Source organism: Lepidochelys kempii, chromosome 8, assembly GCF_965140285.1.
Source record: "Lepidochelys kempii isolate rLepKem1 chromosome 8, rLepKem1.hap1, whole genome shotgun sequence".
Taxonomy (NCBI): Eukaryota; Metazoa; Chordata; order Testudines; family Cheloniidae; genus Lepidochelys; species Lepidochelys kempii.
In genome coordinates this window covers 15,864,339-15,886,271 of record NC_136387.1, presented here as the reverse complement: position 1 = coordinate 15,886,271, position 21,933 = coordinate 15,864,339, and the positions used below count along the sequence as shown (strand labels likewise).

General features: G+C 41.4%; 1 protein-coding gene and 1 long non-coding RNA gene across 6 annotated transcripts in view; one reads left to right on the top strand and one right to left on the bottom strand.

Annotated features, from left to right (window-relative positions):
• Window positions 1-10,938: 10,938 nt before the first annotated feature.
• The window catches only part of SHROOM1 (shroom family member 1), a 75,001-nt gene continuing 64,006 nt past the window's right edge, over window positions 10,939-21,933 (top strand). For 3 of the 4 annotated variants that reach the window (XM_073355666.2, XM_073355662.2, XM_073355664.2), the window contains exon 1: window positions 10,939-11,120. The gene's annotated coding sequence lies outside the window, so the exon portion shown is untranslated. Of the gene's footprint in view, window positions 11,121-14,382; window positions 14,482-21,933 lie in introns of all 4 variants that reach the window. The other variant, XM_073355663.2, reaches the window with a different exon arrangement.
• LOC140915648 (uncharacterized) overlaps window positions 12,814-21,933 on the bottom strand; it is an 80,631-nt gene continuing 71,511 nt past the window's right edge. The window contains exon 3 of one of the 2 annotated variants that reach the window (XR_012160230.1): window positions 12,814-13,043. This is a non-coding gene — a long non-coding RNA (uncharacterized LOC140915648). Of the gene's footprint in view, window positions 13,044-21,704; window positions 21,833-21,933 lie in introns of those variants that run through there. The other variant, XR_012160229.1, reaches the window with a different exon arrangement.

Sequence of the window (21,933 nt, the reverse complement as noted above, 5' to 3'; positions counted from 1 at the left end):
AACTCCACTGAAGTCAATGACCCACTTAATCCATGCCTGATCTTGGCTCAATATATTTAAAACAAAACAGAAAACTCACTAGTAATACCTGAGATAATTAAAAATAAATGAATGTTAAAAATCTTACTTCTTTTCCCCCATGGATACTATTTGTTTCTGTTTTGTAAGTCACCTATTGTAGTTTTATTCCCAGCCAGTTTCCCTTTATCATAAATCTGCCCTGGCTCAGCACTGTGATGTCTATGTTGGAAACACTGAAGGCAAATGTTTAATTCCAAACAGAGTTTTTTTCATTTAAATTACAATAAAAACAAAATAAAAAAAAATCCTTGCTCTGACAAAACCAATTTTTTCCCCCTTAACTACCTGATCGTGCCAATAGAAGTATTAATTAAAGTGTAAAGTCACTGATTTATAGCTATCATTTGCTGTTAACATGCTTCTTGCCTTTGACTTCTCTGCAGATACTAATACCAATCTTAGAGATATGGAATAGAAAAGTAATTGCGGGTATAGTGCCCTCAGATTACCTTTCAATCCCTAAGTAAAGCCCTTCTACCTCCAATCTGAAATCTAGGCATCCAAATAAGCAGGGTGCTTTTCGATCACTACCGGCTATCTATGGAATGTGCTCCTAAGGACCTCTGCTAGAGCACTGTTGATTACTTCTGGAATGTATAGAGCTGCCCGTTGCTGAACATGTCTAACTGGGATTTTTTTTGTTTTATTAGGATACTACCTGAGAGAATCTCCTTTCTTGTCAGTTGTTTTTAATTAGAGCCATGTTATCAGTAGTGTGGTAAAATGTCACCCCATCATTTAACTTTCCTATCTCACTGTTTCCAAGAAAGGAGAACTAGCTCAGAGAAAGCTTAATTAACTTACAAAATGTCAGGCTGGCATACTTTCACTCAGATTGGAAGGTTAATTATAAAACTGATCAGAATTATATTCAGCTAACCCTCTATGTACCAGAATAATGTAACCTTGTTTCTTTTGCCTGCTCACATCTGATCAGGTTATGATAAGAGGAGAGCACTGCCACTTCTAAGGTCAGTTAAAATTTAAACATTTTGTTTTATGGGTTAGTTTACACTTCCATGCTTTAAATAGCATCCATCAACCAACATGCTAGCCTCAAACCACTCCAACAATTCTTAACTTCTAGGTACTGACATAATAATAAATCTTTTACTATAATTCTAGATAGTGGATCCTAGTCAAATCTCAGATATTCTTATGCACACACTGCACTGTGAGATGAGAGGGGTTTAAAAAGATACATATTTAAAACTGTAGCTGTCAGGTGGACTGGATGGCTCAAGGAAGTAGTGATGAGCTATAGAGGCTTATATACCTAGGTTACAGGTGTGAATCTAGACCTAGGCAGAGGTGCCCTGAAAATTGCCATTGTTTGGTGGCCTGTGTGAAATGAGTTGCCCTTCCGGTGGTCAAGTGTCCCAGTCACCAAAATACACCATGTGTATTAATTAGCCCCTTTGTTAGCAGTCCTGAAAGAGAAGACATGGACTGAGTGGACCATATGGTGTGGTTGCACTGTCACCTTTTTTCCAATTTCCACCAATGCACTACCCAAGGTGCAGCTCCATTGATGGCAGCAACAGTGAATATAAACTACAGCTGGCATTTTAACCATTGTGTTGTCTAACCATGTTCATAGCAGGTCTAGATCACATGGAGTCAGATTTTCAAAAGATCTAGGGATTACATTTTCAAGTATTCAGTACCCACAATTGGGACTAGATTTTCAAAAGTGCTTAGAGCACAGCAACTCCCTACTCTGAGTTTTAAGACGCATATATCTACTAGGCTGAACTCTTTTGACAGTCTGGCCTTCGTCTCCCCCTAGTCCTCACAAGTGGGAGCTGAGCTTTTTTGAAAATCTGGCCCATAATATCACAGGCATTCTCAGCAGTGTTGCCATGGTCATGGCTTCCTGAGGAGGCAGCCATAATTTAGGGCAGCCCTTGGATTGTCTACTTCATCCAGTGGGCTGCACTTGTGTCATGGAGTCATTGCGCGATGTTCTGGAACTATTCCATATGGAGCCAGTCAGGATTCTGGGGTAGCATGTCTCCTCTCTCTGAGCATACTGTCACCAGGGCAAGAAGTTTACACAGCTTCAACCTTCCTGGATCTGGCCCCGAAGCATTCAGCATCCCTTTCCACACCGTGCACTTCCTGCAGTGAGTCCGCCTGGGTGGGGCTCCTAGGGAAGCCAAAGGGCCCTGCACCCCAACTCTGCAGTCAGCAGAGATTCTCAGCCAGCGTAAAACAGAAGGTTTATTAATTGACAGGAACACAGCGTAGAACAGAACTTGTCAGCACAGAAATCAGTGACTTTCAGCCAAGTCCATCTTGGGAGACCCTGGGCCAGACCCCCTGGACTTCCCCATCTCAGTCCCAAAAAACGCAGTCCCCCAGCTTCCAGCAACCCCACCTCCAACCCGCCCATTGCTCCTCCTCCTGGCCTTTGTCTCCTGGTCGCATCCCCCTCTTGGGTCTCAGGTTACGAAGGGCATTGGCCGTTGTCTACACGTAGAGTTGGGCAGCCTCACTTGCTCGAGGGCCTCAGCGAAAGTCACACACCCAATGCCCATCACCTAAGCATTGGTTCAATACACAGGGAAACTGAGGTATACGCAGTATTAGTATAGGACAGTAAGACTACATGCAACATAACAAGGTGAATAAAACCCCACTTCATCACAACTTGTCCCTGGAACAGCCCAGGAAAGAGGATGCAAAGACAGTCTCAAAATTGCCATGGGGCTTTCTCCCACAGAGCTGAAAGTTCTGTAAGAAGTGCAGCACAGAATGTCATCTATTAGCAGATCACTGTAAAGGAAACTTACACTGCTGCTGACCACGTTATAGCCATTCTGTGCACAAGTAGAGGGCTTCAGTCTCTGGTAATTAGTGTGTATTATTGTGGTGTGTGGAGCTTTCAAGATCCGTTGTAACGGTGGTTACTGAAACCTAAATGCCTACAACATTCTGGAGGCAGGATTCAAAGAGACTGGTCACCTGGAAGCAGCTGAATATGGACAGTGAACCAAAAAGAATAATAATAAATGATACGTGAGGCTAGATGTAGCTTGAAATCAAGGACATCTCTCCCTGTGCTAATGGTTCATTTTGCTATTGTTCTTATCTAACTAAAGTCATCATTGCAGTTAACTGAAAAAGGCATGCTTAGTTACTGGAGACATGACATTCATGAGCACTAAATTACTAAGAGAAGAAAATTGAAACACGGAGGGAAGTGCTTTAAAAAAGTTAGCAGACTATAATTAACTCTGTCAGTAAGTGCAAGATTAAGATCTTGTAAAATATGTTTGTTTGTTTTTTACAAAAACTGAACCCAACAAAAATATTTCCATTATTATTTTTTTTAAATTTCCAGTTCATCAGTTTTCTTCATTTAAAGAAAGAAATATTGCCCTGCAGCTTTTGCAACAAAGGGCCCTGATCCTCCTGTCACTCATGCAGATTCAGTGGAGCCTCATTGCAGTCAATGGAGCTCTGCCTTGGCACAAGGGTTTGCCCCTTGCATGTGGTTACATGCGGTTTGTGTCCAAAAAGAACATGAAAAGTGAAACTGATTATAAACAAAAGTTATACTGACAAATGACTTTCTTTGCTCAAGATAAGAGAAAGGCCAAAATTAAATAAACAGCATGTGGTCCATATAATTTTGGACCTGTAGAATAAAGGATTTTAAAAAACACTATTTTAAAAAAATAATAGACTGTATTTTTTTGTTTTAATACTTGTAAGGTGTTATTAGTAACATGGAGAAGAAAGGTTTGTTTACAACATATGATGTTAAAAGTTCTCTTTTGAGTTGAAAGTTTCTCTTTACAAATACGTCAACTAAAAACCAGTAGAATAACATACAAAGTATTTCAAAAGTCTGATCCATGCATATCTAAATATTCCATCAGTATAGGGGAGTGAGGATTAAGAGCTAGTAGTTTCCCTCCTCAGAGTGATCACAGACTGTATTGCCTATGATCTCCTCCCACTGACATCTGGATTGAAGACTTCCTTCATCTCCCTTAAGTTTAATAGTCTTTCAGCATCTGACCGAGGGGATGTGAGAAATGGAGGTGAAGCAAGATGTGAGCTCTTAATACAAAGAAAATGGAAAAGAGTAGAATTTATGGGTTATAACAATTTTACTTCTAAAAGAGCAAGCAGATATTCCTCCTAAGAAACATGCTTCTTCCTCAAAGTCTATCCATATTAAAGGGTCACGCTCAAGTTAAAAAAACATTTTTAAAAAACCCTCTGAGTCTGATCCAGCAGACACATCTGTTTTTACTAATGTTGTTGTTTTTATCAGGAGTGATTCAACCGCAGTCAGTGGGATTAGACCTGGTAGTAAGCACTATGGCCATATTATATATTTTCAGGTTCAGGTGCAAACATCTTTAAGTAGGATAGTAACAAGAGCTTAGATTATTAAAACTGAAAAAAAAAAGATGCAAATACTTTTTGCCGCTTATGCTCATTGTTTAGGTTTTCCATGATAATGGACTAGTGAGCTTCCCTTCTGTTCTAGTCGGTTTCAGTTTCTGGTTTTCCTGCACTAGTGCAATGTTGAAAAGTTTGGATGGTAAACATAACAGAGGAATGTATGTTTCTTTAAAAGAATGGAATTGAACAGACATAGAAACAATTTTGCTGGACTGAAGTTGTATAAATAGCTGGATCTCTTTCCCTGCAAGCAGTCATGCATTGCTTAACTCTTATTCAAGTGAGTAGTCCTACTGAAGTAAAGGGACTACTTACATGAGTCGTCACTCATATGCATGAGTGTTTGTGATATTGAGGCATTGGAGTTTTTTAAATAAAACTCAAAATCTGAGCCAAATTAGAGTTGATCATGTCCCTTTAAAAAATTCCACACCATTTTTAGACTATTATCTGGTCTTCCAATGCATTACATATTTTAAATGTTTTGCTCTGTCTTTTATTAAATTTAAGATTCTTGGGACAGGAGCCATGTCCTCCTATATTTTTTTCACCAAGAAGCACACTAACGACACTGGTCAGTAAGTTCTTCTGCTAATAATTTTTAAATTCCTGTAAATGAGAACTGAGGAATGTGCGGCTTTGCCTGGTAGTTAGGTACTGAGGTTTGTTTGTTTCCTCAAGACAGCAAAAGCATGAGTCACAGGTACAGATGTTATGCCATGATAAACAAGGGTTTTAATTCTAGCTCACTGAGCTGATTCAGTGGACTTTGAAACGCAAGAAATGTCAGGTGCTTTCTGCAGAGTCCATTAATATTGTCTATAGAAGCTTAACTTACTACATCCCCACAAACGTCGTAATCATGCTGTTGCTATACAGATGTGAGCCGTGGCAATTTTCAAAGAAATGCGTGTTTAGAAATAAAAGGAGAAATATTCTTTGTTACTTATGACAGCTCATTGTTACCATAAACACCAAAAGATTTTGATGCTCTATTTGTTTACAGAAATAGCACACTTTTGTGGTCACTAAAATAAGAGCAATTAGTTACTATCCCAGGTAAATGAAGTCAATGAGTGCAAAAAGTAAGGTCATAGGGCTCAGTCTTAAATACCTGCTACCTATCAGTCAAGGATAGCCAAAGGATGGTCCCCGAGTCTGTAATCACAACCCTTCCTAGTGTTCTGGACCCTCTAGGTGTGATAGTTGCTCCTCTGTCATTTTGCGGAAGACTCAATTTCTTTTGTGTCTCCACCTGCGACAATGTAAGATTAATTGTCATTTTGTTTAGTTACCTTCAGTGTTTGGGTTGGCAGACTGGCTAGGTTCTTTCCATCTCTAACTTCTGTGATTGTTTCTTTCCAGAGTCAGGCTATAACTGATTACCCTAGAGAAGGTTGGGAGATTAGTACTGAAGCTTCATAAAAATAATTTGCAGTAATACGGCATCATCTGAGGATCTGAGATAACTAATGTTAATTATTTAACGAGATTGAGCCAGGAAGTATGGCTGGAGAAACTGAGTCATAAAGAGGTCATGTGGCTTGCCTCGAGTCACACAGTGAGAGAGCTGAGAATAAAAAAAATAAATGAAGTTTTGACTCCCATTCCCTGCTCTGACTACTAGTCTAAGGTACCATTATATTCCCAACATCCTCTACCCAATGCTTTAAAAGAATTATATACGATGGTACCTAACAGACTTTTCAAATGTTAATGAATAAGGTAGCCACAGTTGAACTTACATTGTTCACAGTAGGTATCTCTTCTTTCCTGTATATATCTGCTTAAAGTTACAGGGTCTAAATGATCTAATAGTCCTTTTTCATCACTAATATTTAGATTTACTAACAATAAGATTTTAAGTTAATTCCTCATGTTTAACAGTCTACTGACTTCTATATTGGATAAGGATCTGCTCACCAACGGCAAAGTCTCTCCTCTAATTTGCTGTGTTATTTACATGTATGTAAACATACCTTCTGTAGCTCTTTACATCACAGAAAGCACTGTACAAATATTAACAGATACACAAAATATCATGGGTTATTATTATTCCACACTTTACATATAACAAAATTGTGGCACACAGGAAGGCAAAATGACTTGCCAAAGGGTGCATAGAAAGTTAGTGCAAAGCTGGGATTGAACTCCAGAGTTTCTGGAACCCATTTGTTTGTTCAGCCCATATTGCCTACCTGTCACTTTGTCTAGAATTACTGTAAATTCTTGACCAAAATAACATTTACAATAAATGACCTTGTGGACACTTTGGACAGAGTATCAATTGTATTGTTGATTCAATAGTTTTGTTTAGTGACGTAATAAGTGATAGCATGGGAAGAGTTTCACTTTATACGGTTGTGAAAACATATGATTAGCAAGGAGGTGCTTGGCAGTTTCAGTCACTGAAAACCAGAAGAAACTTTGTCCTCTGATACTAGACTGTCAGTAGCAGTATGGGTATAAGTGTGTTGTCTTTATCAAACCTCTTCAGTTTTACAACAGTGGAGGTGTGTGTTTCCAAAGTATGTTTTTACAGAGCTCTTCAATATCAAGGGCTTAATTCACATCTCAGTTACACTGTACTTTACTACTGAAATTCATTAAGGAAGACTGTGGGATACTCCACGTTAAGGCAGTTCATTAGACTGCTATATTTTTAGCTTGTTAAGCAAAAATCACATGAAATCTAACAGCTCTTTCCGTGTTGGGAATCAGATACTAATTTTAAAATAATGAGAATTTAGTGCTTCTGAAAAATAACAGATTGACAGCTGCATAGAACAGTTCTCTATCCACACAACAGTTACTGCAGCAGTTCCAGCTTCCTGAAGCATCCCTGTCCTGGAGGGACCATTACTATTCAAAGTATTTCTAGACTGCATATCCCCATAGAATCCATGCACTGAAAAGCATAAAAAGATACAGAAGTTTCATTTCCAGGCCCATTTACTCCTTGGCTTGTCTGCAAGGACCAACAACTAGTGGTGACATGGACACCTGTCCACTAGGAACTGGACTGAGGTCACAGAATCATTTCACACAAGCCACTGAATAACTATCATAGCATAACATCTTTCAGTCATTATCAACCCTTAGACTGATTTGAACCAGCTACTTAGGGTGAAAGGCTCTGTGAACATTTACTAATACTATTGGCCATCCAGTCCCATAGAAAGTTATTCTTTTAGTGTAATGGGACTTTTATTAAAGTAGAATTTCTGTAGTTCATCCACTGAACTTGCATTAGTTAAATGTGCTAGTCCCTCAACCTGTGTGCACTACAAATGTAATAGGGTGAGATGGATTTTGTAAAAGTTGTATCTACCAAATATTTCTGTTTGGAGTCCTAGATATACTCAGAAGGGGTGAACGTGCTCCCACTGGGTACTGTGGTGCTCTGGAGAGATCCCCTCTGTACTCCCTAGATCCCCTCTGTATTCCTGCCTAGAACTTTGGAACAAAAGAAGTAGAGAATGGTCCACAAAGAATCCGTTACAGTGTTATGTAAAAGCCTAGTGGAAGAGGAGGACCCTGAGTAAATTTTGGGCAGATACCCATCCCATTCACCTGTTTCCTCTTAAACACTGAATCTTAGTGCATTGACCAAAGATGCCCAGTTACTTAGGCTGCATTAGATATGCATGACAGAGGAAATTGTGCCCTTTTGGATTGTTTACAATTGCACTCATTCACTCTGTTTAAGCAGAATTGCTAAAGAAGGAGTTGTGCCAGGTCCTGCCGTTGAGCTGGGAGTTTATTCTGCTTCTCACAGGACACCACTGGAAGATGCAGCATTGTACTTCTTGGGAACTGGTAGTGCTTAGAGACCTTTTCCTTCAGCACTTGTATGGTCTTCAACATAATAAGTTTGATTTCCTGTTGTCAACCCCTAATGATTCAGACAGAGAGCTTTTCCCCCTGGGTATCTTCACAAAAAGGAAAGCAGCTCTTTTATTTAGATATAGCAATTGTGTATATGTAAAAGAGGGGCAAAAGCTGCAAGCAGGGCCCATCAGTGGAAGCTTCACGGGGTACGTGTTTCGATTCTGACCCCGTCTGATGTTTATCCACTGTTGTGAATTGGTGCCAATGACATCTTTGTACTAGTTCTGCCTGCTCGCTTTCAGACATCCCTAGCCTTCAGTGGTACCCAGGCAATGCAACTCTTCTGTTCTACTGAATCCGTGGTTTTCAACCTTTTTTCATTTGCGGACCCCTAAAAAATTTAAAATGGAGGTGCGGACCCCTTTGGAAATCTTAGACATAGTCTGCGGACCCCCAGGGATCCATGGACCACAGTTTGAAAACCACTGTACTAATTAATCTTCTAGGTTTTCCCAGTGACCATGGGACTGGGAGTCATTAATGATATTGTTAGTCTGTCAGCATTTCTTTTGTAGATTCCATTTATAAAAATTGGCTCTTGGTTGTAAATTCACGTTAGATGTTTTTCATGTGCTAAGAATATATGTATTTCCCTAACTAATCCATGTGCTTGTGCTCAAGGGATGCTCCCTGTTACCTTAAACTCTGCCATAAATTCAGATCCCACTGCTCCCTTCATTTGAGCAAAGGGAAATGCTCAACTAGTTATTAGCAGTATCAGGACTGAGAGTCACAGTTCTTCCATTCTGATTTCATTCAGCATGGGCCTTATTATCTCTTAGTGTAGAGGTGGGCAAACTATGGCCTGTGGGCCACATCCGGCCCACGTGACCCTCCTGCCCGGCCCCTGAGCTCCTGGCCCGGGAGGCTAGCCCCCAGCCCCTCCCCCACTGTTCCCCTTCCCGCGCTGCCTCAGCTCACAGCACGACCGGTGCCATGCTCGGGGAGGGGGGGCTGCGAGCTCCTGGGGCAGCGCAGCTGCAGAGTCCGGCCTGACCCGGTGCTCTGTGCAGTGCAGCACGGCTGTAATGCCACCAGCCACCAGTGCTCCAGGCAGCGCGGTAAGGGGGCAGGGAGCAGCGGGGGTTGGATAGAGGGCAGCAGAGTTTGAGGGGGTGGTCAGGGGCCAGGGGTGTGGATAGGGGTTGGGGTGGTCAGAGGGCGGGAAACAGGAGGGTTGAATGGGGGCAGGGGTCCTGGGGGTAGTCAGGAAGGGTGGGGCGGGGGGTTGGATGGGGCGGCAGGGGGCAGTCAGGGACAGGGGTTCCGGGGGCAGTCAGGGGACAGGGAGAATGGGTGGTTGGTTGGGGCAGGGGTCCTGGGGGGGCAGTCAGGAATGAGAGGAGGGTTTGGATGGGGCGGTGGGGGGCAGTCAGGGGTGGGGAGTCTGGGGGCAGTCAGGGGACAGGGAACAGGGGGTGGTAGATGGGGCAGGAGTCCCAGGCAATGTTCCCTCTAATTTTTGACAGGCCGTGTGCGCAAAAAATATCTTCTGTGCAAATTGTTGTGCTTCTGTGCAAATGTTTGTGCGTGTGGTGTTTCGCACACGCACACAGCTTAGAGGGAACAGTGGTCCCAGGGGGGCCATTAGGGGGCGAGAAGCAGGGGGGTCAGATAGGGGGCAGGGGCTGGGCCATGCCTGGCTGTTTGGGGAGGCACAGCCTTCCCTAACTGGCCTTCCATCCAATTCTGGAAACCCGATGTGGCCCTCAGGCCAAAAAGTTTGCCCGCCCCTGTCTTAGTGGGATAATAAATCTGAGGATAAATACAGCAATTCTGCCATTGGATTTGTGGCGTATCCCACACCTGTAAGATGAATGCAAGCTGCAGTTAAATGTTAATATATAAAAATTCCTATTAGTAACTTCAAACAGTCAGTGAAGTAATCAATCCAGGAGAGTTTCCATAGCATCATCTGTAGCTGACTGGGAAGAGAAAAATAATAATAAAAAGCTTTTCCACTTTTACGGAAGTGGCGCAGCTTATGGATTCTGAGGCTGCTCCTCCTTTAAGTCTTAACTGTCCGCCATCCAAAAGGAAAGCAATCTCTGTAGGAAGGCACAAGCTCAGATTGGATGCTGTTAAGACGGCACCTTAACAGAGCTGGGGCTAGACCACAACTTTCGGATCCACTGCTAAAGTCTGGGGCATTCAGTTCTGGGGATTTTAGCTTGGATCCATCTCAGCTTCTTAAGTAAAAGACAAATCACAGGAGGTTCCCCCTTTCGCTCTGCTCCATCTCTGCAGTGAAGGTGTTATGAATACCTGGCTGTCCTAGATACTGTTTCTGTACCTTGAAGATTATAACTGCCAGCTCAATCTTGACTAGTACTGTAATCAGTGGCATACATTGCCTGGTATTCTTGTGCCCAGTGTTGGCTGCTGTTTTCTTCCCCCCTTTTGCAGGAGGAGATCTGGGTCATGTTGAAATGCTTCTACTCCGACGCCAGAGCTGCAGGTTCATTATTCTAACCCCACCTCCCTTCATCTGATTGGACAGGGAGCCCTCCCAGTTACCTTTACGGTCTAAAAGTAGCGAGGGGAACCGCAGAAACTGGAAGAGTTTAATGTGTTGCTTCTAAGCCTGCCTGTGTCAAGGAATAACAGCAAGCCTTTGCTACGTGCTGGCACTGCAAGGGAAACGGCATTGTCTGCAGCAGCTAGTGACAAAGCCAAGCTCGCTCACGGGAAGCACAAAGGGAGCCTGGGCAAGTGGTGGGATGCAGGTAATTATGGTTGTTTGCGGCCAGGGCTCCGGGCTGTTGTGTCTTTGCAATCATTGTTGACAAAGCTGGGGACTGATCTGATGGCCGCTCATGATGCTGACCCAGCTATATTTATAGCACGGATTGGTTCTAATTGCTGTAAATGTGGGTGCCCTTCGGGAGGTAACTTGCCTTTGTGACGGTGAACGGAAACCTACAGAGCTAGATGAATGCAGTGATGGGGGCGGGGGAAGACCACCGATGTCATGAAATAATGTGAAGTTCAGTGATCCTTCAGAATGTTAGGGAAATTTTGGAATGTTTGGGAAAATCGATGTTTTAAGCCAACCTGTTGAATATAAATGACAAGCCAAGTCCTTATCCCCTATTGTAAACAGATATAACTGAAATTTAAAAAGTGTGTGTGTGTGTGTGTGTGTGGAAATAGGGTTTGTTTCCTAGGCATTGCCTTTTGATCAGTTTTGCAGTCTTAAACGAGTAATTACACTATCAGAAAATGTAATATTGTCTGTTAACAGAGGGGGTTTTAGAAAAATGACATTATATAGTGAGATTATATTTTATAAGAGAAAAGAATCCTTTTATAGTTCAGAATGTGCTGGAATTCTACTACTACAGCATGTTGGGCGAGTAACAATGTGGTTTTATTTATATGCTCCTTTCAGTAGCTGATTTGAACCTTTATTTTTTGTTTTAAGGTCTTGATCTACCCAATTATTTCCTGTAAAAATCACAGGGGCAATAATGGCCTCGAAATTTCTGTTCCTGTTGTGCAGAAACCCATTAACAAGATGCTTATCTCAGAAATAACTCTCTATAGCAGCATTTAATGTCGGTATTGCAGGGATTGAGCAGAGCTGTGTGGAAATAACAAATATTTCTTCACAAGGTATAGCAGAAAACAACTCCTAATAGAGCTGTGGGTTATTTTGTCCTTTACAATTTTTTTCACTAACTGGTCATTTAAAAAAAAAAGAAAAGAAACTACCCAGAATTTCAAATATTGTGCATGTTGATGTGAAACTTAATGTCAAAACAAAATATTGAAATTCAAACTTTAAAAATGTCTTGGTACATATTTTTTAAAAAGAGATCCATTTTGAGTGAAAGTGGGTTTTTTCCCCTCCCACTTAGAAATGGTCCTATTTTTCAAGTGAAAAGACACGCAAAATTGCGCAGGTCTTTCATAAAACTGATCATATTTATAAAAATTGAGGGCAAAATGCAAAACCTATAGACTCAAGACTCTTGTTATGAACATTCTGCATACTGAGGCTGTCATTTTGCATTAGTTGGTGTTTAGGTACAAGAGGGCCAGATCCTGATATCTTTCTAATGCTGAATAACACTTTAAATCCACCAGTAGCCTCACTAAGTAAGGGTACCAGAATTTGGCCCACAATAGGCAGAATTATAGGCTGGGTTGGTAGTGCCTCCTATTATTAAGGTTGCTTGATACCTCCCATTAGAAGACCCTGTCTTCATTTGCTTACAACTTTGCCAAATGTTAACCATTTAGGCTGAAATTTTCCATGCCTTGTGTCTGCCTCAGGCTGATTGATTGATTGACTTTTATTTTTATTTTTAAACTTCAGCCAAAACAGCTCAATAGTTTCAGAGAAAGGGACTAGGGAAAAAAATATTCTGTTTTGCCCGTTTTTAAAAAATGATGACAACTTTTTATTTGAACAGATCTAGTAATCCCATGCCTTGGAACAGAAAGTTGAAATTCCCCAGGAAGTGGTCTTTATGTCAGGGGTGTGCTTTTTGCTGTCCCTTGTGAAAATCTGCCCAAATTGGCCAAGTTATAAGTCTTTAGAAAATTGCAGTTTGCATGTACTCAGAGACTTCTTTAATTTTTAGCAGCTAAAATCTCTGAAGAGTCCATCCTCAGTGAGCATGCTCACTATCTTTAAAAGTGACCTGCAAAGGAAAAAAACCCGGGTTAGAAATATCATTAATGTCAAGTCTAATCATCCCTCATACATTTTAAACAGTCTTAATTAAAAACCAGTTTCTGATTTATGTGACTAGGTTTCACTTCTTTAGTATTTTGATGTCATAATTTCATTGTTTCTCCAATTAGCCATAGAGTTTTCTAGGGGAGACAAGACCCAAATTTCTAATTTAAGGCCCTGGAGGTGGGGGAAGAGCTGCTGTTAAGATAATGAAAACTTTTCAGGCCTTTAAAATAATAGACATAAACCCTTTTTTCCTATTTGTAAGTAATGCCTTTATAAACTTTTCAATAATGTTTGAATTTGTTCACCAGGAGAGTTTAGTTGGATCCTCAGCTGGTATAAATCAGCTTCTGAAATTAATGGAATCATGCCAGTTTACAGCCGTGTAAGATCTGAACCTTTAAGGGCAAGTCAAAAATACTGATTCCAATACCTAGAATTGATTAGAGTAGCAGGGAACCATACAATTAAGGAGACCTACATTCCCTGTCTGCTGACCTTCTTCAGTTCATCAGTATTCTTTGCTCATTTTTCATCACCATTTATACAGTAGAATCCGTAGAAATGTAAAACTTTCTTGAAAATAGGGATACATTAGTTTCAATAGTATGTGAAAGATGAATTGCTTTGGATATTTCTTCTCCATTTCCTCCTGGCTGATTTAGGGCCTGGTTCAAAGCCTATCAAAGCCCATTGAAAGAGTGCCATTGACTTCAGTGGGCTTTTGGATTAGGCCTTTAAAAATCTTTTGAATGCAAATTACCCTCCAATGTGGAATAAAATAATAAAAGACTTGGAGGAATGGAACAAATATCAAATTTCTTGGCTCTGTAAGTTAGATATAGTAAAGATTAATATCCTCCCAAAATTACTATTTTTGCTTCAGTGCATTCCTGTTTGTATCTCTGATATGACATTAAAAACATGGCAGGATGCATTATTAAAATTCATCTGGAACATAAAGTTCTAAAGTTTTCTATAAGCCTACAAAATGGGGTGGACTAGCTTTCCCTAATTTGGTGTATTATTATTTCATTATATTATGCATCACAGTTAAAAGATATGACCAATTGGGTTAGCAGTAGATCAAGTTTTACCCAGTATTTGGATGAACAAGACTGAGGTCCAGTTATAGCTATTTGTATTAACTGTTGGGTTAAAAAGAAATGTAGGTCACCAAAAATAAAAAGTCACCCATTCATCCAGGCCATTTTAGCCGCTTTGGACAAACTTTCTAAATTCCTGTCACCGAAGCCCTCTCTCTTAGCTACTTGCATTAACAATCAGAAATTTCTCTCTAGGAAATATCAGAGTGATTATTCGTTGTGGTAAGAGCTGAGAATGAGATTACTCAATTCAGACAGCTGTTCCTGGGTCCTGATTTGAAATCATACCAGGAGGTATGTAATAATGTAAATAATATAAAGATCCCATATTTTCAATATTTACAAGTTAAATATTTTATTATAAAATCTGGATATGAGGTACTTCTGTCTAGAACTTTAATCACAGTTGAGCAAGCTAGAACTTATATAATCACAATTTTGTTGAAGAAGATATTGATAAGAAAACAACCCAGATGAAATAATCAGAGAGGGATTAGGACAAAGAAATTGATCTGGGTCCCTATATGGGAAAGGGAATATACATCTTCAAAGGCTAAAAAACTGGGCATATTTAATCTTGAGAAAAGAAGACTGAAGGGAGACCTGATAACAGTCTTCCAATACGTTAAGGGTTGTTATACAGAGGATGGCAATCAATTATTCCCCATGTCCACTGAAGGTAGGACAAAAAGTAGTCGGCTCATTCTGCAGCAAGGGAGATTTAGGTTAGAAAGTAGGGAAAATTTTCTAACTACAAGGATAGTTGAGATCTGGGATAGACTTATAAGGGAGGTTGTAGAATCCCTATCATTGGAAATTTTTAAGAACAGGTTAGACAAGCACCTGTCACAGATTGTCTAGGTGTACTTAATCCTGCTTCAGTGGAGGGGCTGGACTAGATGATCTTTTGAGGTCCCTTCCAGCCCTATGTTTCTATGATTATTGGAATTGTGTGACCCCCCCCTCCTCCTATGGAATTGTGGTATAACATGAAATGTGGACTGTCTTTGTGATGGAAAAGCCTTCACACCAAGTACTCTGATACGAATACCAGAATTATGGATTTTCCGGTCAACCAGACATCCTCTGGAATTGGAAGTAATCAGGCAGCAGTGTAGACAGACAGATACATACACACACAAGCAAATACTTTACTGCCTCGGGGCTTTAGCCTTGGGCAGGCACCGATTCTGTGGGTGCTCCAGGGCTGGAGGACCCTCAGGGGAAAAAAAAATTTTGGGTGCTCAGCCCCTACCAACAGCCAGCTCTCCCCCCCGCCCAACTCTCCCAGTGCCACCCGCCTGTCGTGATCAGCTGTCCTGCGGTATGCAGGAGGCACTGGGGGGAGGAGTGGGGATGGGGTGCGCTCACAGGGGGGGAAGAGGCGGGGTGGGGGCGAGTGGTGGTGAGAAGAGGCAGGGCAGGGTGGAGGTTTAGGGGAAGGGGTCAAGTGGGGGTTGGAGTCTGGGGTGGAGTGGGGGGTTTGAGCACCCCCAGGGCCTGTAGGAAGTCTACGCCTGTGGCCCTGGGGCTCAGGGTTTCAGCTGCGAGGGTGGGGATTAGGACTGCAGCTGCAGGGTGGATTTGGGGGGGTCAGGGCTCTGGGCAGGGGGTGAGGCTCAGGGTCCCCAGGGCTTCTAACCTTCGGGAGCACCATGGCTCAGAGCTTCAGCTCCGTGGGAGGTTTCAGCCCCAGCGCTCTCCCCGTAGCTAAAGCTCCAGGCTCTGATGCCTCCCACTGAAATCGTGAGCAGATCCATGGGAAGCCCTGAGCCCCAGTGCCCCTTCACAGGGCTTCAATCGGGAATGGAGATATGGGGCTGAAGCCCTAAACCCTGGCACCCCTCATGAGGAAGAAGCCAGGAACGGCGCTGTGGGGTTGAAGCCCCGAGCACCAGCACTTCCCCCAGATCTAAAGCTCTGAGCCCTGGTGCTCCAGAGGGTCACAAACCCTGACACCCCACCTTCCCCACAGCTGAAGTCCATAACGTCTTGTTCAGAGATACAGACATTTCAGAGTTACGGATAACCTCCATTCCCGAGGTGTCCAGGAGAACCTCAGAGTTACATAGATATTTAGAAATGTGGTCACCCTTTCTGCCATACTCTGAGGAAGAGGGCTCCCCAGCCAGCAGGCCAGAATCCTTTGTACAGAACTTGATCCAGTGTAGTTTGTTAACATTGTATTGTAACTTTGCCTTAATAAGAAGTTTAAAAAACAAAACGAGAACAATGAAATGTTAACTTTGTTGTGGCAAAAGCAATCCATTTTTAAAAAAAAAAATTAACACGTTCCAGTGCTTTATAAATAGCCTGATCAGCACGTTTTCTGGTGGTCTGGAAAATCTTTGACTGGCAGCAGGATGGTAATGTTATGGCCTTAAAGTGTTTGCATTTTTGGCATTCAATAGTTCCATATGTTGAGAGTTGGGCCAGATCCTCAGCAGGTGTAAACTGGAAGTGAATGGAGTTACATCTATTTACAGCAGCCCTGGATCTGGCCCACTATTTTAGGTTCCAAGCTGTCATGGTCGTTCAGTCCAAATCAATCTAGAATTACAAATAAACAATTATAAAAAACAGCATTTAAATTTTTTTTATAATGCCCCAGTTCAGTTCGATATATGCTCTTGGGTGATATCATAAGATAGAAAATATAAATTCTGTATGCCGCACAGTGTAAGACCATGCATATGGTATTATATAACTGATACCTCATTTTCGTCTCATACACAAATTAGGTTAACTTGACCACATGCATTCCATTGTTGCAGATTTGTATTAAATTAATTTAAAATATGACCGTCCCTCCCCACAGCATTGAAAGAACTACCCTTAGATGACAACGATAAGATGAAGAAAATTAGCCACTATGTTACAAGCCAAGAAATCCTAACTGTCATGAAATTTTGTTGTATGAAGAGTTTATTAACTTGAAAAGAATTTAGGCATATTTTATGACAACTTTGAAAAGAGTTTCAGAGTGGTAGCTGTGTTAGTCTGTATCAGCAAAAAAAACCGAGGAGTACTTGTGGCACCTTAGAGACTAATAAATTTCTTTGAGCATAAGCTTTTGTGGGCTAAAACCCACTTCCTCAGATGCATGTAGTGGAAAATATAGTAGGAAGATATATATACACAGAGAACATGAAAAAATTGGTCTCGTTACAGTTGGTATGGCAACACCCATCAATTACGGTGGGCTACTATCAGCGGGGGGGACGACGGACTTTTGTAGTGATAATCAGTATGGCCCATTTCAAACAGTTGACAAGAAGTGGTGAGTAACAGTAGGGGGAAAAATTAGCATGGGAAAATTGTTTTTACTTTATGTAATGACCCGTCCACTCCCAGTCTTTAGTCCAGCCTAATGTGATGGTGTCCAGTTTGTAAATTAATTCCAATTCTGCAGTTTCTCATTGGAGTCCGTTTTTGAAGTTTTTTTGTTGGAGAATTGTGACTTTTAGGTCTGAAATTGCATGACCAGGGAGGTTGAAGGGTTCTCCGACTGGTTTTTGAATTATTTTTGATAATTCTTGATGTCTGATTTGTGTCCATTTTATTCTTTTGAGCAGAGATTGTCCGGTTTGGCCAATGTACATGGCAGAGGGGCATTGTTGGCACATGATGGCATATATCACATTGGTAGATGTGCAGGTGAACGAGCCTCTGATAGTTTGGCTGATGTGATTAGGTCCTATGATGATGTCCCTTGAATAGATATGTGGACAGAGTTGGCAACTGGCTTTGTTGCAAGGATTAGTGGGTTCCTGGGTTAGTGTTTTTGTTGTGTGGTTGCTGGTGAGTATTTGTTTCAGGTTGGGGGTCTGTCTGTAATTGAGGACTGGCCTGTCTCCCAAGATCTGTAAGAGTGAAGAATCGTCCTTCAGGATAGGTTGTAGATCCTTGATGATGCGTTGGAGAGGTTTTAGTTGGGGGCTGAAGGTGACGGCTAGTGGCGTTCTGTTATTTTCTTTGTTGGGCCTGTCCTGACCCAGGTGACTTCTGGGTGTTCTTCTGGCTCTGTCAATCTGTTTCTTCACTTCAGCAGATGGGTATTGTAGTTGTAAGAACGCTTGATAGAGATCTTGTAGGTGTCTGTCTAAGGGATTGGAGCAAATGCGGCTGGCTGTATCTTAGAGCTTGGCTATAGACAATGGATCGTTTGATTTGTGGTCTGGATGAAAGCTGGAGGCATGTAGGTAAGTATAGCAGTCAGTAGGTTTCCGGTATAGGGTGGTGTTTATGTGGCCATCGCTTATTAGCACTGTCGTGTCCAGGAAGTGGATCTCTTGTGTGGAATGGTCCAGGCTGAGGTTGACACAAATCAGGCATCAAGAATTAGAACATTCCAAAACCAGTCGGAGAACACTTCAACCTCCCTGGTCACTCAATTTCAGACCTAAAAGTTGCAATTCTCCAACAAAAAAACTTCAGAAACAGACTCCAATGAGAAACTGCAGAATTGGAATTAATTTGCAAACTGGACACCATTACATTAGGCTTGAATGAAGACTGGGAGTGGATGTTTTTACTTTGTGTAATGACCCTATTTCCCCATGCTAATTTCCCCCCCTACTGTTACTCACCCCTTCTTGTCAACTGTTTGAAATAGGCCATCCTGATTATCACTACAAAAATCCCCCCCTCCTGCTGATGATAACCCACCTTAATTGATTGGTCTTGTTACAGTTGGTATGGCAACACCCATTTTTTCATGTTCTATCTATCTAATCTATCTTCCTACTGTAGTTTCCACTGCATGCATCTGATGCAATGGATTTTAGCCCACGAAAGCTTATACCCAAATAAATTTGTTAGTCTCTAAGTTGCCACAAGTACTCTTTTTTTTTTTTTTAAAAGAGTGTGGGTGTGTGTACTACTATATATTACACACACAAAATCCACGTCAAGAGAATATTATTAAGATGGCAAAGTCAAGCACTCAGAAGTTAAGAAATGCCAGAATTAAGGTTGCCTCTGCCATGGCCTAGGTAATAGAGATAGCATCAAGCCACAAAATTCAGATCAGAAATTCTTGAAGGCTCTAGAATTTAGGGGTTTGGGGCCCAGAATTTTGGCTTGACCCATTATAAGCCTATGTTTAATCTGTAAAATTTGAGTTTGGATTTCTGACTGCTGTCCAAGTGTGTGGTATTCATCTGAGGGGTTTTTGATTCAGTTTTATTGCTATTGATCGGTGTTTTGCAGTCTAAAATGCTACTAGTCAGCATGACCCAGTTAAGATAGTATTTTGCAAAGAAACAAGAATGAAAGATTCTCTGCTGCTTTGTATATCATTGACAATATCCCATTGAACAAACAGGGGTTCTGAGAAACAACCCTTTTCTAAATTTTCCAAACAGACCTCACTGGCTCTTCACATTTGTAAATCTTTTAAGGAAACGATATTGCCAATATCCAGCTGGTCTGATAAGGAGACTCATCCAGACTATGGTATGCGGTACCCACCCCACTTTGGCACGCTCCAGAAAATCAGCTGTGTGATATCTCAAGAGAACATAAACTCTCTGCTATACTGTATGACAAATGAGAATTTCAAAAACTAACAGCTCAGCTTGCATCAGGAATATTTGTTCCACTGAGTCCTAAAAGATTCTCTACTCATTCCCCACAATAGCTCTATGCACATGCTCCACATTATTGGGGGATTTATGTTTAAGGGCCCTTCCAATTAAAGATCAGCTGAGCTCATACTATTCATGTTTTTGTCTAATCCACAAATAGTGTGGTCTTTCTGCTAATGGCAAATGTTTAATTTGCACCTGTCCATACTTCCCTCCTTCAAATCCCTCTCTGCTGCTGAAGAAGGCCATTTTATATGACTCTTTTGTAAGACAATTTGATTGCAATGTGAAGGCTCCGCTCTGATCCACATATAGATCTCTTAGCTACAAGGTGAATGTCTGCACTTCTTCCATGCCTGGACTTCCTTTGGAGTTCATGGAATGAAAATTACATTATGGGCCACATTCTGAAAACAGGTGTGATTCTGCCCAAATGGGTGCCAAACATGCCCAGGTGTGCTGCCAAAAAAGTCCAAATTCCAGCTGCGAATAGCCTGCAGAAATACATCCATCCAAAAGACTAGAGTCTGTCTTGCTATCTAAACCTGTAAAGGCCAAGCCCCCTATTCTCTTACAAACTCCACCACAGGTTCAGCAGGGACCATTAGATCATCTAATCTGACCTCCTGCATAACATGTTCCCTGGTGCAATCTCTTCCCCTAAGGGTAGGAGTCAAATACTCGGGAGTCTGTGTGCAGAGGCCATAGGGTGATGAGTATTGCTGCATAAGAATGTGTACCATCCCTCATTTACCCTTACATGATTCTTGCTATAGGCCCTGTGGAGTCAGATCTCTGCATGTTTTCAGGGTAGTCAGCTATGCAGCTAGTCAGGGTAGCCTTCTGCCATGGACCCTGGCAACAGCCTGAGCTTGTGTGCTTTTGTTCTTGCAAGTGTGTGTGTGTAATTTAGAGACATGTGGGTAAGGTAATATCTTTTTATTGCACCAACTTCTGTTGGTAAGAGAGACATGGTTTCGAGCTTACACAGAGCTCTTCTTCAGGTCTGGAAAAGGTACTAAGAATGTCACAGTAAATCTGTTTTGAAAGGAGAACTTTGTCCCAAGTGTTCAGCATACTTTTATGAATAAAGACTAGATGGACAGGGGATTAGGAAAAGCCACTATAACAACTGGTTTCCCTTTTGTAGCCTCAGCAGAGAGGCAAAAGATAGAAGGGGTGACAGATACTAAACTACTTTCAATTCCTCACAGAAAAGAGTGACAGATATTTATCTTTTTTTTTTTTTTTTTTTGTAAGAACAAATATAAATCTCGTTTGTTCACAACACATGTGATTGCCCTGAATTTAACCCAATTTCATAGATTCCAGGGCCAGAAGGGACCATTGTGCTCATCTAGTCTGACCTTCTGTATAAGATTGGCCATAGAACTTTTGAAAACAAATCATTCCTTTTGAACTAAGCATCTTTTTATTTTATTAATCTTGATTTAAAAATTGGGTGTGATAGAGAATCCACCATGAACCTGGTAAATTGTTCCAACAGTTAATTACCCTCACTGTTAAAAATGTATGCATTATATCCAGTCTGAATTTGTCTAGCTTTAGCTTCCAGTCAATGGATCCTGTTATACCTTTCTCTGCTCGACTGAAGAGCCCATTATTAAATATTTGTTCCCCATGTAGGTGTTTGTAGACTGTGATCAAGTCACCTTTTAACCTTCTCTCTTTGAGCCTATCACTATAAGGCAGGTTTTCTAGTCCTTCAGTCATTCTCATGGCTCTTCTCTGAACCCTCTCCTATTTATCCACATCCTTCTTGAATGGTGGACACCAGAACTGGACACAATGTTTTAGCAGCAGCTGCACCAGTGCCAAAAACAGATGTAAAATAACCTCTCTGCCTGTTAAGATTTTCCTGTTTATGCATCCAAGGATCTCACTTGCCATTTTGGCCATGATGTTGCATCGGAAGCTCATGTTCAGCTAACTGTCCACGATGACCTTCAAATCTTTTTCAGAGTCACTCCTTCCAGGATAGAGTCCACCATCTTGTAAGAATGACCTACGTTCTTTGTTCCTAGATTTACATTTACCTGTATTAAAACACAAATTGTTTGCTTGTGCCCAGTTTACCAAGTAATCAAGATGGCTCTGTAACTGTGTCCTGTCCTCTTCATTATTTCCCACTCACACA